The sequence below is a fragment of the Anser anser genome (genome assembly GCF_964211835.1).
Source record: "Anser anser genome assembly, chromosome: 2".
Taxonomy (NCBI): domain Eukaryota; kingdom Metazoa; phylum Chordata; class Aves; order Anseriformes; family Anatidae; genus Anser; species Anser anser.
In genome coordinates this window covers 5,717,356-5,733,576 of record NC_139721.1, presented here as the reverse complement: position 1 = coordinate 5,733,576, position 16,221 = coordinate 5,717,356, and the positions used below count along the sequence as shown (strand labels likewise).

The window sequence follows — 16,221 nt, the reverse complement described above, 5'->3', positions numbered from 1 at the left end:
GGATAGGGGAAGAGAAACTGACATCATCTGCCTGGACCTGTGCAAAGCATTTGACACTGTCCCCCATGATATCCTTGTCTCTAAATTGAAAAGACATGGATTTGATGGATGGACCACTCATTGGGTAAGTAATTGGCTGGAGGGTCGCACTCAAAGAGTTGTGGTCAACAGCTCAATGTCCAGGTGGAGATCAGTGATGAGTGTTGTTCCGCAGGGGTCAGTACTGGGACCGGCACTATTTAACAGCTTTGCCAGTGACATGGACGGTGGGACTGAGTGCACCCTCAGCAAGTTTGATGATGACACCAAGCTGTGTGGTGAAGTCGACATGCTGCAGGGAAGGGATGCCATCCAGAGAGACCTTGACAGGCTGGAGAGGTGGGCCTGTGCAAACCTCATGAGGTTCAACAAGACCAAGTAAGTGCAAGGTCCTTGCACCTGGGTCAGGGCAATCCCAAGCACAAAAACAAGCTGGGCAGAGAATGGTTTGAGAGTAGCCCTGGTGAGAAGGACTTGGGGGTGGTGGTTGATGAGAAGCTCAGCATGAGCTGCCAATATGTGCTTGCAGCCCAGAAAGCCACCCATATCCTGGGCTGCATCAAAAGCAGTGTGGCCAACATATCAAGGAAGATGATTGTCCCCTTCTACTCTGCTCCACCTGGAGCACTGCATTCATCTCTGGGGCCCCCAGCACAAGAAGGACATGGACATATTAGAACGAGTCCAGAGGAGGGCCACAAATATGCTTAGAGGGCTGGAGCACCTCTCCTGCGAAGACAGGCTGAGGGAGTTGGGGTTGTTTAGCCTGGAGAAGAGAAGGATCCGGGGAGACCTTACAGCGGCCTTCCAGTGCCTAAAGGGGGCTACAGGAAAGCTGGGGAGGAACTCTTTGTCTGGGGGTGCAGTGATAGGACAAGGAGTAATGGCTTTAAACTAAAAGAGGGTAGATTTAGATTAGATATAAGGAAGAAATTCTTTCCTCAGAGGGTGGTGAGGCCCTGGCACAGGCTGCCCAGAGAAGCTGTGGATGCCCCATCCCTGGAGGTGCTCAAGGTCAGACTGGATGGGGCTTTGGGCAACCTGGTCTGGTGGGAGATGTCCCTGCCCATGGCAGGGGATTGGAACTACATGATCTTTAAGGTCCCTTCCTACCCAAAGCATTCCACAATTCTATGATTCCAAATAATTTACACTCATCACACAAATTATCCTTGTTTGTGAAGGCTGTTAAGCAAAGATGTTTGTCCATGAGCTTCATCTCACTAACTAGAAATTCCTTCATACGTATGAGGTGTTTAGAGTCGCTCTACAGTCAATAGAGGTCTGGCAAATGCAGTCAACAACATTCATGTGACCATCAACACCTTATTCTGTGCTGACCATAAAAAGGGAGCTAAAACTGACTTGCTCAGGTGTAGCCCTGTGATCCAAATCCACATCTAGTCAGATGAATGTCATTCATAGCGAGATTGCACATACAATAAGAACAGGATTTTGAATATCTATAGAATCACATGTGAAAAGGGTGAGAAAAGCAAAATGTATGAGTCTGTATAGATACACTAATAGCATGTATTTAAAAAGAGGGAGATAAAGGATGCCAAGAAAGAAGAGGGGTCTCTGTGCTGGTAAATCTATAGGTATTTGAAAAGTCAGGTTCTCATAAAGCCTGTTTTTATGTCTTGATTGCTTGGTCTAAGGTCTGATCAAATAAAGGCTCTTAACACAACCTTTTTTATTTAATTAACTTCTCTGAAATTACTAACAAAGTAAACATGGACACCTGTCTTGAGGTTTCCCATAGAATCAGAGGAATTATTGATGCTCATAAGGATCTGTTGAATTGCATATTTGCATTGCTGGACCAAAAGACGACAGCACAGCAGGCAGTGTCATGGTCTCACACACTGAGCAAGACAAAAGCATTGAAAGGTTGGCAAGCAGTTGCGGATCAGATTGTTGCCACCAAAAATGCTCACAGGCTGAGACAGTGGTGGGAGAAGATAAGGGTGGTGGAGGGAGAATTGGACAGAGAGGGACCATCGGAGGAACATCAGAAGAACTATGGTCCTGGTACAGCTGCGAGAGGGAATACTTTCAGTACAGAAATTAGTACAGCATGATGTTTTACTTTCAGCCTCACAAATAAATAAATAAATGCCTTTTTTATAGCCATCTGCAGTTTTAAAATATTCAACAGATTTCATGAGAACTTTGAAACGTGTATTCCAAAGGACATTCACCACTATAGAAATAAAAATCTGTAGGCCAGTTTCCATCACAATAGTTCTTTGGACAGGCAGTAACTATTAAACTGGAATGTGGTAGAGGAGGAACAGGTGCTGGTTTAGAGCATCATGATATAAATATATGCAATAAAATATGCAGAGCCATAATCAGAATGTTGACTTGTTTTAAGTGCTTGGGGCCATGTTGATATAAATAACTGCACCAGGTTTTGCTGTAGAGCAAGAGCTAAATTAAGTGGTTTACAAACAGAGGAAAAGGTTGATTTATTTGTCACGGCACTACTTGATCTCTGACAAAGAAGAAAAGGGCCAAGTGAGCCACTGCTATACATGGGACTAACAAAACAGGGCCTGAAACACAGCCGTCGAATAAGCTGCTTACTAAGCTAGTAGAGTCTATCAAAACAACAGGAAAACCCTTTATTTCTCAAATTCAGGCCAGCATCTTGGTAAACTTCACCAGAAGGATGGCTCTGCACAGCTAGGCTGTAATTTTTCCTGGAGACCTTGGCTCTTATTCCAGCCTCTCAGTGTAGCTGTCCCTCAAGCTTTGCCTGACAAATCTTCTGTCGCACCGTAAGCACATTGCTCAGTCATCTCATGGAGCTAATGACCCTTCTTAAATCCATAAGGGTTTGTAAGACGGATGCTGAGCTCTTGAGTTTCAATTGGAGAAGGAGCTGGATTTCCCTTTGAAGAGCTAGGGCCACTGGCAACCCATCACATGGTGTGAATCAGTTAATTCTCCAAAGCATCTAAGTGTTGTGTTCGTAAGTTGTTGTCCTTAACACACTTACTTGAGTGGGTGCACAGTGAACAGTGCCTGAAGAGGAAGGAGATAACAAGATAAAGCTAACCAACTCTAGGCTGTTAATTTCCCTGAAATCCTCTTTTCCTGTGTCTAATTACTTTTAGACAAGGAAGTTGCAGGGGGGAACACAGACAGGGAGATTTCTAGAAGAGCAGCAATTGATCTGCCAGTACCTCCATCCTGCCATGCCCCACTCGTGTCACTTGAAGTTCTGCTTTCCTTGCAATACAAAGGGGAAATTAAAATTGCAGCTGCTCAGCAATACTCATTTGTGACCAAGGAATGAACTGTCCTGAAGGGAAGAAGGTCAAACTGGAAAATGGGTTAAACTGGCTGTGAGCAGGAAGGCCGGAGGCAGAAAGACTTCATGTAAGCAGTCAAGTTTCCCTTGCTGATGAGGAAAGAAAGGCTTCAGCACTGTCATGCAGCAATCCTGGAATGCAAGTGCTCAGGAGCCACCTTTGTTGAGCAGAACTGGTGCTGGGGCATGAACCAAAAACTGGGCTGAGGTGCCTGATACTGATGCTCACAGAACTGGTGAAGGTGCAAGTGGAGGAATTGGGCAGCAACATATCTTGACAGCCTCCCTGTAGATCTGCTTGTGGTGGTGGGACTCTGTCCAATGCATTGTTCATTTCATCTTTTTATATTTAAGCACGAACGCGTGTTTAACTCGCCTCAAGGGGTACAATAAAAATTCCCCAACAATTGATTAAGTGTGAGCAGACTCGGTGCCCATGGCATGCTGCAGATGTACATAAACCAGCAATAAACTGCACGTTTCTGATGCAGATAGCAGTCTGGTGATAGCAGCATGGCATGCAGAGCAGGAAAACGCGCTCTTTTTCTGCAGTGTTTTTTTCAGCCTGTAATGAACTACATACTGCCACAATTTACATTGGCACCAGTGTCCAAATGAGCTGGTTTCAAACAATCAAGGCCCTATACACTGAAATTATAGGGACTGCCATTCAGACATAGTCCTCAGCTTGCAAGGGTCTTAGCAGATGGCAGCAGGAGATGCTTCTTGCCAAAATCAGACAGAACTGTGTTGCTAACAGCTCTACACCCAGGCAAGAATCTCCCGCTGAGACGTGGGCAGTGGAGAAACTTTCCCCTTTCAAATGGGGCTTCTGAGGTCATGCTGCTTTCTAAAGGGGGTTCACTGCACTAGTGGCTGGCTGAGACCAGAGCTGTTCAGCACACACACTGGGACCCTACAGTTTCACTAAGGACAGAAAGTTTAATATGACTCTTTCACAGAATCACATAATGGCTGAGGTTGGAAGGTTGGAGAAAAAAAAATGGAAAAGTATAAATTTACTTGGAAAAAGAAATAATGAAATCAAAAGCTTTCCTGCTAGACCTTTTCATTGTGTGGGATAATCACAGCAAAACGAAGTGAATCACCCAGCACCATGTACTCACTGAGACCAAACTGCAGCCAGCAAAAGTATCCTTTCTATTTCTCTGATCCTATTTCACTAATGGAATGCAGTTCCGGGAACAAGCATATCTTGATGAAAATATATATCACCACAAATATCTTGTACAACATTGTGGTTGCAGAATCACAAACCAAGCTACTGTGCTGAAAAACAAAACAAAACAGCTCCTTGTACTCCAGGCCAGGAATTCGGTAAGAAAAGAACACCTAGCCAGAGCAAGAGAGGTTATCTGTGGGCAGAGGAAATTTCATTGCCCAAGAAGAAACTGGGACAGCAGTTTGGATTAAGCAATTCTTATTCAGAGCAGGAATCTTTAGCAAACACAGAGAAGCAGCTAAGTTTTTAGTTTTATGCCAAACTGAAAGACAATACTATTCCTCTGGCACACTGTGACTTGTCAGGTCGTTTGCTTACCAGTTTGAAATACCATGTCATTTTGAAAGCCATTGATATTACTTCTAAGTAACTGAATTTGCTGCAGAGGACTAGCCTCCAAATCCTGACCCTGGTAAATTTTTGAGCTCCTTCTATTTACACACCACATGGAGAACATTCAAGATCTCTTAAGAATGAAGACTCATCTTAAGAGAGGCGCTAACAGCTTCTGGAGCAAGATAAGACATGAATGCAGAGCACAGATCAAGCATCAACAATAAAACAAGCACAGGGTTTTTCCTCAGCCTCCAAATAAGAAGGCGAGGTGTACATGAAATTGAAGTCAAGAGGATGCAGTTATCCGTAAAGTTATAAGCAAAAATAGGTACATCAACATCTAAGTAAAAGTCCCCATCATGTGAATATTCATTTTCAAGCATATTTAGCACAGATGTCGGCACTGTTCCTGCTGATTTTTCATAGCCTGATTCTTGGTAACAGATGAATCATTCCTGGTGTCCCATAATCAATAACTTAATTCCCATTGTTTTTAATTCTTATACAACACAATGAATATTTATGGCACACAAATCCAGTAAATTTACTGGATTTCCTATGACCTCGTTTTACCTCTGTTGTATAGGGTCTAGCTGAAGTTAAAAATTTTGCATGTTTTCTTCAGAAGCATTATTTGGTTTGCAGAACTTACGACAGAAGTGATGATGGGCCAGCAGGGTTGAAACTAGTTTCATGTTTGCATCTTGCTCTTTTAGACACTAGCTTGCTGTGCAAACAAACAAAGCCTCCAAGGTCTTTTTATTACCTTTTCAGAAGCAATGGCGTTTTCACCTCTCATTTTGACCCCTGAAAATTTATATCCACATAAACTACTTTGAGAAAAAGGTAATTTGGGGTATTTTGCAGACTCAAACCAGAATGTCACGCTGCTACTATTTTCTCCTGTGACACTAGATAAGAAAGTATTAAAGCTCTATTTTTCAATACCAATTAGGATCCTCGGGTGAAATTCCAATGCCTAAACATAGAGATATCATGTATAGGTATAAAATAAGACATCTATGCACAACTGGAGGTTGGCCCATGATGTAGGGGAGTTCTGCTGCCTTTTGAAGCAGCAGTTGAAGACCAGATGAGACATCCTAAAGCCTTTCAAATGGCATCACACAGGTAGTTAGGCAACAATCTTTTGTCTAAGCCTACAAAAGTAAAAAAAAAAAAAAAAAAAAGACAGTGGTTGAGCTTACCCTGAAACCGTCACCCAGCTGAACTCATTCCACCCCTTTAGTGACTGCATCTCTTTTGGTTGTAATGGGAGCTTAAACACTTCGACCTATATATATTTTGTGTGCACTAACACCTGAATGTAGGTGTCTCACTGTGGGAATGCATTCCATTCTCAAAGTGAAATTCATCTCACCTATTCTAGGTATTTACATTGTCTATAGCTACATATGGGTTGCTTGTCTAGCAAAGTGGAGAAAAAAAGAAGCAGGCACATTTAGAAAGAGATTCCTTTGACCCATTTTTCTACATCCATTTTACACTGAAATGAGTCACACCCTTTATCTCCACAGACTAGCAGGAGAATCTCGGTGTTCATCTCTGGTGTACACTTCGTAAAGATAGATGAGAAATCCCACTTCTATGAAAGTGGGTAGAGATCAAGAACTAGACACCTGCCTCTCAGAAATATCACTAAACGTCTATACCTATCTTTAGGTACCTAAGATGCATTTGAAACTATAAATTTTAGATTGATATATCTCACTGCTCTCCAAAACACACACACACAAAAAACCACTGTTTCTAAGCATCTAAATGGAACTTTAAACTATAGAGTATGCTTCAAACACAACAATAAATAAAAGGCTTTAAAAATTGATCCAAAACTTTGATATAGGGTCTTCACGTATGAACATCAGTTCATAGAATCACAAAATGGCTTGGGTTGGAAGGGACCTTAAAGGTCATCTAGTTCCAACATTGCTGCCATGGGCAGGGACACCTCCCACCAGCCCAGGTTGCCCAAAGCCCCATCCAGCCTGGCCTTGAGCACCTCCAGGGATGGGGCATCCACAGCTTCTCTGGGCAACCTGTGCCAGTGCCTCACAACTCTCATAGTAAAGAACTTTTTCTTAATATCTAATCTAAATCTTCATTTATTTTTATTTTTTATTTTTTTTAGTTTAAAACCATTACGCCGTGTCCTATCACTATCTGCTTGTGAAAAAAAAAAAAAAGTCACTCTCCATCTTTTTATAATTCCTCTTTAAGTATTGATATCAATGATATCTCTCCACAGCTCTCTCTTCTTCAGGCTAAACAACCCCAGTTCTCTCAGCCTGTCTTCATAGGAGAGGTGCTCTAGCCCTCTGACCATCTTCATGGCCCTCCTCTGGACCCTCTCTAATAGCCCCATGTCCTTCTTGTGCTGCAGGCCCCATGCCTGGACGCAGCACTCCAGGTGGTTCCTCACAAGGGCAGGGCAGAGAGGGACAATCACCTTCCACCCCTCCTGCCCACCCCTCTGTTGATGCAGCCCAGGATGCAGTTGGCCTTCTGGGCTGCAAGCACACACTGCTAGCTCATGTCGAGCCTTTCGTCCAGCAGAACCCCCAAGACCTTCTCTGCAGGGCTGCTCTCAATTTCTTCTCCCAGTCTGTCCTCCTGTCTGGGATTGCCCTGACCCAGGTGCAGCACCTTGCACTTGGACTTGTTGAATCTCATTAGGTTCACGAGGGCCCACTTCTCCAGCCTGTCCAGGTCCCTTTGGATGGCATCCCTTCCTTCTGTTGTATCAACTGCACCACTCAGCTCAATCACTAACAGTAATTTTAAATAGAATTTTGTTTGTTTGTCTTTATATTTTACTATTTTCCAGTGACTCTATGGAAAGGAAAGATAAGATTAAATAACAGCAAAAAAAGTGCAACAGGCATTGTATTATGAAATTAAGCCCTGTCCACTCACAAGCAGAAATGCCACTGCCCCTCAGATAACTCCCAATTTAGGGAATTACATTTATTGGCTAATAAATTTTCCATGGCCATATTGCCTTTTTCAATCCTATTTCTAGTTTTGTTGCTATAAAATAGTTGCTTTCTTCAGCTTACAGAAAGAAATGAAATATATGCATACTGGAGAGCATTTTGGTGCTCCTCTGGGTTAAAGAAATGTGAATTATTGTTAGAACAAAGTAACAAAGCAGCAAGTCACTTCTTCCCCAGGAGTGATGGCCTGTCATTCTGGACAAGAAAATATAAGGGCTTATTTCTCTAACTTGAGTTATCATCATCAAGATCAGTTTTCAGTGCCTCACAAGATCCCTCTCTTAAAAAAGCTGTAAAGCTGAAAAAAAAGTGTGATATTAAGGCGCAAAGCCTCAACCGGGCCTTTGGAGTTTTAATCACAATCTTGAACTTGTTGTATTGAGTAAACATTCATCACGGATTTCAGATTTCATCCTCCTATTAGCAACCAGACATCCATAAAATGCAATTCTCATGCAACATTGAGAATTAGGAAAACAGACAGAACGCACAACTATGGCAGGCACATGATTTCATCAGGCCGCAAATAGCAAATTGTGAAATGTTCTGTTCTCCTGCATTTGAATAAATATCACTATGAACCAGATGAAGACAGGCAACCCGAGCTATTCACAACTTCTGTCATAAGGAAAACGCAGTTGTGTTTCCACGATGTCCTCACTGCAGAGACAGAAGATGGCAGAGCATTTCCTGAGCGTGTTTTGTGCTTCAGAGCAGCCAAGCGACATGCAGGCCCCCAAGAAATAAAGTAAGTAGTGGGCCCAAGGATTTCATGAAATCTACATTTCACCTGGTCTAGAATCATGCCCTGATCCTGCAAAGGAGAGTCTGTGTTGGCTGAGTCAGAGTCCTGTTTGCAGGGTTTGTTGCAGGAGGAGCATGTTTCATGCTGCTCCAGCACTTTTTACTTTGTGTTTATATGCAGAAACATGCCATCTGTGTGTCTTCTGAGATAAAATCTTGGCAGCAAAGACAACATCACACACTGAGTAATAGCCCAGTGATTCCTGGAATATATTGATTGCAGTAAGAGTAACGATGTTGGGTAAAATTCTGGTCACACTGTCGTCAACAGAATAGCTTCTTACTCTGTCGATGAGTGTTAAACACCTATTCATGGAGATCAGAAAAATGAGAAAATAGAAAGCACTATATCCCTCTTCCTACTCCAAAATTGCATTTGAGGTCACTGTTAAGATGTTATCAACAGCAACACTGTGTGCACTAGAGAGCGCAAAAGACTCTTAATTTAGTGATCTAGCTTCTCACATAAATCTGATGTTGAGCATCCGAAATATCATGTGAACTCTGACACCATATCTATTAAATTCAAAAGCAGCTTCAGGACTGCAGAAGTAAAATCTTTGCAAGCTAAATAATACATTTAATGTCACACACACCCTTCTGGCACAGTGTAGACTTTGACATTTACCTCCCTTTCCAGATTTCTCTCCTTTAGATAGAACAATTTGCAATGACTTGTGTTGGAATTGGTTTCTTTGTTTATTGTTCACAACAGTGAAAACATGTTTCTAGTTGCAAGGAGGAAGTAATGATACACTCAGCCATAAGATGAACTACACTGAGATCTGCTCATTGCACATAATCTTATTTCATGCACATGCTAAACCATAAAAAAAATGTCTGTCTGTGCCATTAAAAAATTGCTTAAATTCTGCAGTTCCCTTGTGAAATATTCTGAATTTGGTCATCAATAAAACATGCTCCAGGAAAGGTCCCGCTCCCATCCAAAGCAATAAAATGGCTATTCTGAAAAATTTTGCATATGACTACATGTCACTGTTAAGATCAGAAGGTACAAATAACTCTGAATATTACAAAGAGTGCTCTCACGAATCTGTCAAGCAGAATGGGTTTGTGGGTTGACACTGTACAAAGAACATTAATTATCAAATAGCAGGTAATCTGAACAACAAGGTATCTGCAATATTTCTCATCATAATCAGATGTTCAGCCAGTGCATATCAGTACAGGTTGACTGAGATCAAGAGTCTTTTGCCTTCTTATACCATGGGAGGATGTTTCTCACTATCTTTAAAATAACTTGTCCTTCTCCGTTCTTGTATAATAACGCATTATTTCTGCAGCCGAGGCTTCTGCAAAACATGATTTCTGTGTCAGAGGGATAAAAATATCCCTGACACAACAGTGGATTTCATTTAGAAAAGCATCAGAAGATTCACAATTTGAGCTGGAATTTATTATTGATCCTTTCAGCTCAATGCAAATTTGAAATGGTGATCTGAAACAAATAATACACTTTCCTCAGCCAAATCCATACAGCAGCATTAAGAAAAGATCAAAACAATTCTAAAATTAACCTCTAGATTTTAAAAACATTTCATGGATCCATTATTAGACATATAGAGGAAAAACGGGACAAGAATCTGTTTAGGGTAAGAATTCATAAAACTTGCACTTTCTTCATTTTGCTTTGTATTTCTCCGATATGATTGCCGTTTATGTTCTGAAAGCACCTGTCTGAGGCAGAAGACCAATTTTAATAAGCCCCATAGACACAGAGTAACAATACGTAATTAACCCTTGGAACTTAATAAAATGCCAGTTTAAGTCTGAAACAACCTCTTTTGAAGCAAAATCAACTTGATTCAGCTTCTGTTCTATCCCGATTGCTGCACCTATAGAATCATCTGCAAAGAAAATAAACTCCAATTTGTTTTCTATGGCATCTTTTGGCATACCAAAAAGCTCAAAATTCTCAGATATTTAAATTCCAGACGTACAAAATGTCTCAAGTATTTAAAGCCCTGCTATGACAAAATTAAGGTCATGAACCAGCCTTTTCTTCCTGAAATTCTTCTACCCCATCCAGTGCCTTCTCCAAGGTTTTACTGACAAAGCTATCTCAATACCTGCAATTCTGTACAAGTCCTGACCAACGCCATTTTGGCTGGGCTGAGCATCCTTGTTCCTATTTTTCTGCTGAATGGGACAAGGCAGCTTCAAAACATACATCTTGGTGAAGTCCTTTTGAGTGGCCCAGTCCATAAGGCAAAACTTCACCCCAAATGCAGCGACTAAGAGTACTTTCACCCCAAATCTAAAATGCTGGTTGAAAAGTCTGTAGGGGAAAAGGGTTTGAGGGATCAAAAGTAGCACCCTAAAGATCAGAGGGGAGACACTTAAACATAGTCAGCACGGTTACTGCTATATCTCCCCACCTTACGCCTTATCTGGTTCAACACTGCAACTCCTACATTTAAATTCCTGGCTTTGAATTTGACAATTTTAGTCTTGATGCTCTAAGAGATCCTCGTCTGTTACTTTCAGCCTTCCACCAGAAGCTTCTCTGCTGGGGCACAGGCTGCAGAAGATGTGTGTGCTGGGAGTATTCAAAACGCTTCTTTAGCAAAAGACTGCTTTCATCAATATTTCAGCTAATAATCTGCTCTCTGAACTACAGATTATCTCCCATCTTTCCTCTCCTTGGCTAGAGGGGCAAAACTTTCCCAAAGAGGGACAGGGGAAACACAAGTGTGACAGCATCCTTAATCTTCACAGATCTAACTACAATAATTCATCTGTCAGGGACCTCATCATCTTAAATTCCATCATTTTAGAAGCCAACAAAAATCCTCTCTGGTGTCCTTTATTTTCAAACTCTCTAAAATGTGGGTATTTTAAAAGAAAAAGCATCTATATGGAGAGAGTAGGACTTTCCTGGGGAGTCTCATTTTTGGCAGCAGGCACAGTTAGCAAGCTGCAGCCAGAACTTTCAGTCTTTGAACACCTCATTTACGACACGGTCTTTCTCTGAAAAAAACCTTTTAGTGATGTTACAGCTGCTAAAGTTGTAATTCTACAGAACCCGCACATCACAGACTCCCTCTGAAATCACCAGCTATTTCAGAGATATAAAAGAACACATTGGATTTCAGTGGGAATTCAGCATGCTGGAAAGCTCGTGAGAAGCCTGCTTTTTAACAAACAGGTTTTCAAAGAGTCTGCTTTTACGAGGCTAGCCTGCGAGCTGCTGGCTAAGCAGCCAGGTGCTGGAGCTGATTCCAGATACATCAGGTCTTAAAAATTGCAAAGGCACTATACAAAAATAAGACGGGGAGAGCAGGAAAACTGAAGAGGAGAAAAATTTGTTTCCATGCTTCAGATAATGTTGGAGCCTGGTTAAAGTGATTCTGGGATATGTCAGTACCAACTGACCATGTGTGGCCTCTTCTGAGTAAACCTGTGAACATTTACGCATAAAGACCCTCTTATGGAACCCTGTATTTCATTGCTGTTCCTAATAGCAGGGAAAATATATCAGTGGCAAAACTTAGTAGTTGTACAAAGCCCATCGTATGGAAACTTTAGCAGTGCTTCATCTCCGTACTCCCCTGGGTTACATTATCATCTTTGTTCTAAAACTATGTGTAGGCAGTGAAATGTTTGCTAAGAGCAAATCAGGAGAAAAGTAGAGAACAGAGCCCCAGTGCCACAAGCACATTCATAAACAATCAAACTAAAGGTCCCTCTAGGCCTACAGTGTATTTTCAGAGGCCACGAGAGACAAAACAAGCACGGAGCCCCCCTCCTCCTTACACATTTTTCCAGCCCTCTGCAGTCATGCCCTGGCTCTCAGTCGCTTCCTCCCCAAGCTGAATATGGTCTACAGCCTCTCTCTTTGTGGGAACTCTTCCATCTTTGTGATGACTCTTGCCCTGCTTTCTACATTTTTTGAAACAGAAGACACAGAAAATTAAACCATATTTAAGGTACATATGTACTGTTGATGGCATATGATACAATGGCATAACAAATTTCTGGGTTTGTTCATTGTTAGTTTCCTAATTGTTGCTTGCAAGAATTTCTCACTGTCTTTTCAGTATCTCTTTATGCTCTAAGAAAATACCTTAAGCCCTTCCTTTCATCTACCCATTTCAGTTTTGAGGATTTTCTTCCTTGGGTGTTTTTCCTTACCAACAGATAAAGAAATTCTGCTTCTACAGGAAAGTTCATGTAGGCTTCACTTGACTTTCACTGAAATCAAGGACAAAGTGAATGTTAAAAACAGCTTGCATTTCAGTGGTTAGCATGTCAAACCAGGTGTCAAGCAGAGGGTAAATCCTCCTCTCTTTTATCACAAAAAAGATGACAGAAGTTGGTCTACAGCTGGGGAGTTCAGATCAGGCCGAGGATGATACTACAGTGATAACAGCAACAATAACAAAGTATAATCGTCTTTTCGAATCTATAGGTAAGTACCTTTCTAAGAGCCATTTAAAGGATTATCCTGAAATCCTCAATATCAGCATGCGTGTCCGTTAATACAGAGCTGGGAGAAGCCCACAAGCGAAAAAAGGAAAAGAACCACCAAACCAGCAAACAAAATAGAATGTACGGGCACATCTGTGAGCACATATGCACACACAGGGACATCCATCTCTCTGCTCACAGAGCAAAACGACTTCACCTCTCACCCTATTTGAACCAACAAAAGCAAATCCGATCTGAAAAACATTCAGCAGTAGGAGTATAAAAATGATAATTGAAAGTTTATTACTTAACGCTTGGCAAAGCTATTTCCCATGGCAATTTGATAAATACCTTGACTTTTCTGCTCATCATAACCTCAGACATTTATTGCCTCATTTACTACAACAAACGTTCAGTTATCTGCCGAACCCAGCCTATATTTAACAGACTGTACAGCAAGAATGTTGCCACGGTAGAAAAAAAAAGCCAAAGGATGAGACTGAAGGTTCCGGGGGTGGGAGAGACAAAGCTTTCCAGAGCACTGCATCCATCTTACACAAGAAAAGCACCTTAATTTAAGCAGAAATCCTGCTTCAACAGGCTCGGGGAAGCAGAGGGTTGGTCCTTTCTGCTTCTGGAGTCTCTCCTCAGCTTTTCCCAGCTGCAGGAAGAGCAGAAACACATCTCCACCGAATTCCTAGAGCAGCCAGAAGAAATCATCATGGGGCAAGTCACTTGGACTGCTGAAATGAAGTATTTATTGATATTTACTACAAGCCAGTTATTGCTTAGGCAAGGTCATCGTAGGCAGCAGGGCTTTGCAATCAGAAAGAATTAGGGACCAAAAAAAAAAAAAATCCAGTTTGTGAGCGGATTGCAAACCTCTACAGCAGTGGGAGTTTTATGGCAAAAAGGATAAACAGCCCTTGTAGCACCCCGCTGCACATCCTCCTTTTGGTTGATGCGGGCTGACACCGCCGGTGGCTCGCGCTCTCTCTGCTGCGATGAATTGCTTGGAGGCATGGGGCTGTGGGGAGCGGGACCATGGCAGAACAAGACAGGTCTCTCCTCCTGCATGCAGGTACCAGGGCAAGCATGTCCCCAGTGCTGACAGTATTTTTGAGGAGAGAGGGAAAGGTAGCCTGATGCTTACTTGAGAACAAGGGAAAATGCTGCGCCAAAGGATGGAGCTACTGCATTTCCCACATCTGGAGATGTTTAAGTTTTCATGTAAGGAAGAAAAGTGGAACAAAATCCAAAACCATTAAAAAAGAACCTGGAATTTCCAACAGAAAGCAGATAACATGAATGTGAAGAAAAAAATGCACAGAAGTGGAAAACCTTATCAGTCCTGTTGTTTCCAGTGTCTCCTTTGGTGCTTAGATATTTCCAGCAGCTGAGGAAAGATCAAAGTACCCCAAATAGACCAATGGATTTGGATGGATATATGGATAATGGATAATGTCCTATGGAGCCAGTATTAGAAGTTTGTTCTTTGGTCTGCATTTCTCTGATATTATTCTAATTAGCTGTATTATGATGGTGGTGCCTGGAGGCTCAATTATTTCATTTCACCAGGGATCATTGCTGTATTAATTTTTAATCTGTACGCTTTAAATATTTACCAAAGTTGTTAAGAACCTGCAATGAGATGCCAAGACCCTTCTTATCAAGAGGGAGGACTCAACTGTTTTTAGCAAAGTTCTGCTTGTTTTACCACTCAGCCAAAATCTGAAACTTAAAGGGAAATATTAACCTGTCTTACTTTGTAATAACTGTCCAAACTGAAAGCATTTGTGATGCCTTTTACTTACACATTTAACCTGGAGATATTTTCTGCCAAAGACTTAATTGCTTCAGTCATAAATTCCACATCCTGGATTAAGGGAAGGGAAAGGAGAGATGGTAAAAACCTGATTTATTTCCAAATATTTATTTCTAAATATTTGTCTCTTTTCTTAAAATTCTAGATCTCAGGCACAAATGGAATAGGAATATTCATCTTTTGTTACAAAAGGCAAAAATAAAAACGCATACATTCTAATTTCTAAAGATTTAAAGGAAGATCTCTAAAAGCACAGAATGATTTAATTCTGAAGGTCAAAATCAAGGTGACAAATGACAGAAATGTTTGTGTGCATGCATGTATACATTTTGATCAGAGGAGCAAGAGACCAGAGAGGCTGTGGGATCTCCATCCTTGGAGATACTCAAAGCTGAACAAGGTCCTGAGCAGCCTGACCTAACTTTGAAGGTAGCTCTGCTTTAAGCGGGGATTTGGCTTCTTCTAGAAGCCAACCTAAATTAGTCTCTGATTCCTTGTATATAAATGATAAATGATCATTTCTCGATAAATGGAGAACCTGCAATGGAATTATGAAGCATGGAGTACAGCTCCAGGAAGAAGTCCCTCTTGGTCAGTCCTTCCTGCAGGCCCAAGTTTCTCTGTATTTTTAGAGATGCAAGAAGAGAAAGCAAAGGCTAGAAATCTCCCTGGCCATGCTGTTCATACACTAGAACCCAAACAAAAGCAATATTAGGTCACTTTCAGAATTAAAGGTTGGATTATATATCAGAATTGTTGTCAAATTTTGACATTTCCCATGGCAGAGTTTCAGTAAAAGAATATTGGGAGGATTGTTTTTGTTTTTGTTTTTTTTTTTCCCCCTGCATTTTTTCTTATCTCTCTCCCCCCCTTCCTATGCCCCCTCTCATCCCCCTCACCCCTCCCACCCCACTCCCAACAGCAAGAGAAGTACAGAATCTGTTGTGGCTTTTTGTCGTGGTTTGTTTTGGAATGAAAAGAAACTTCTGATATTCCATTTTTTAAAATAGATGATTTGGACATTGCTGATGTGTTTTAGTATGTGTCAGTTCTGGTGTGTGTGTGTTTTCTTTCCTCAAAGCAAAATTTCATCACAATCAACACCTTCTTGTACAATTACTACCTTTTTTGACAAAAACAGCATTTCCTGATATGAAAATATTTCATCACAATTTCTTCCTCCAGTATGAGCTGTGATATTTGTTCA

The 16,221-nt window shown here is 41.4% G+C and overlaps 1 protein-coding gene across 12 annotated transcripts in view; it reads right to left on the bottom strand.

The window, feature by feature from the left end:
• FAM135B (family with sequence similarity 135 member B) overlaps nt 1–16,221 on the bottom strand; it is a 284,433-nt gene that overhangs the window by 174,312 nt on the left and 93,900 nt on the right. The window contains exon 1 of one of the 12 annotated variants that reach the window (XM_083826403.1): nt 15,004–15,024. The exons of the other annotated variants lie outside the window; for them this stretch is intronic. The gene's annotated coding sequence lies outside the window, so the exon portion shown is untranslated. Of the gene's footprint in view, nt 1–15,003; nt 15,025–16,221 lie in introns of those variants that run through there. 12 annotated transcript variants of the gene reach the window in all.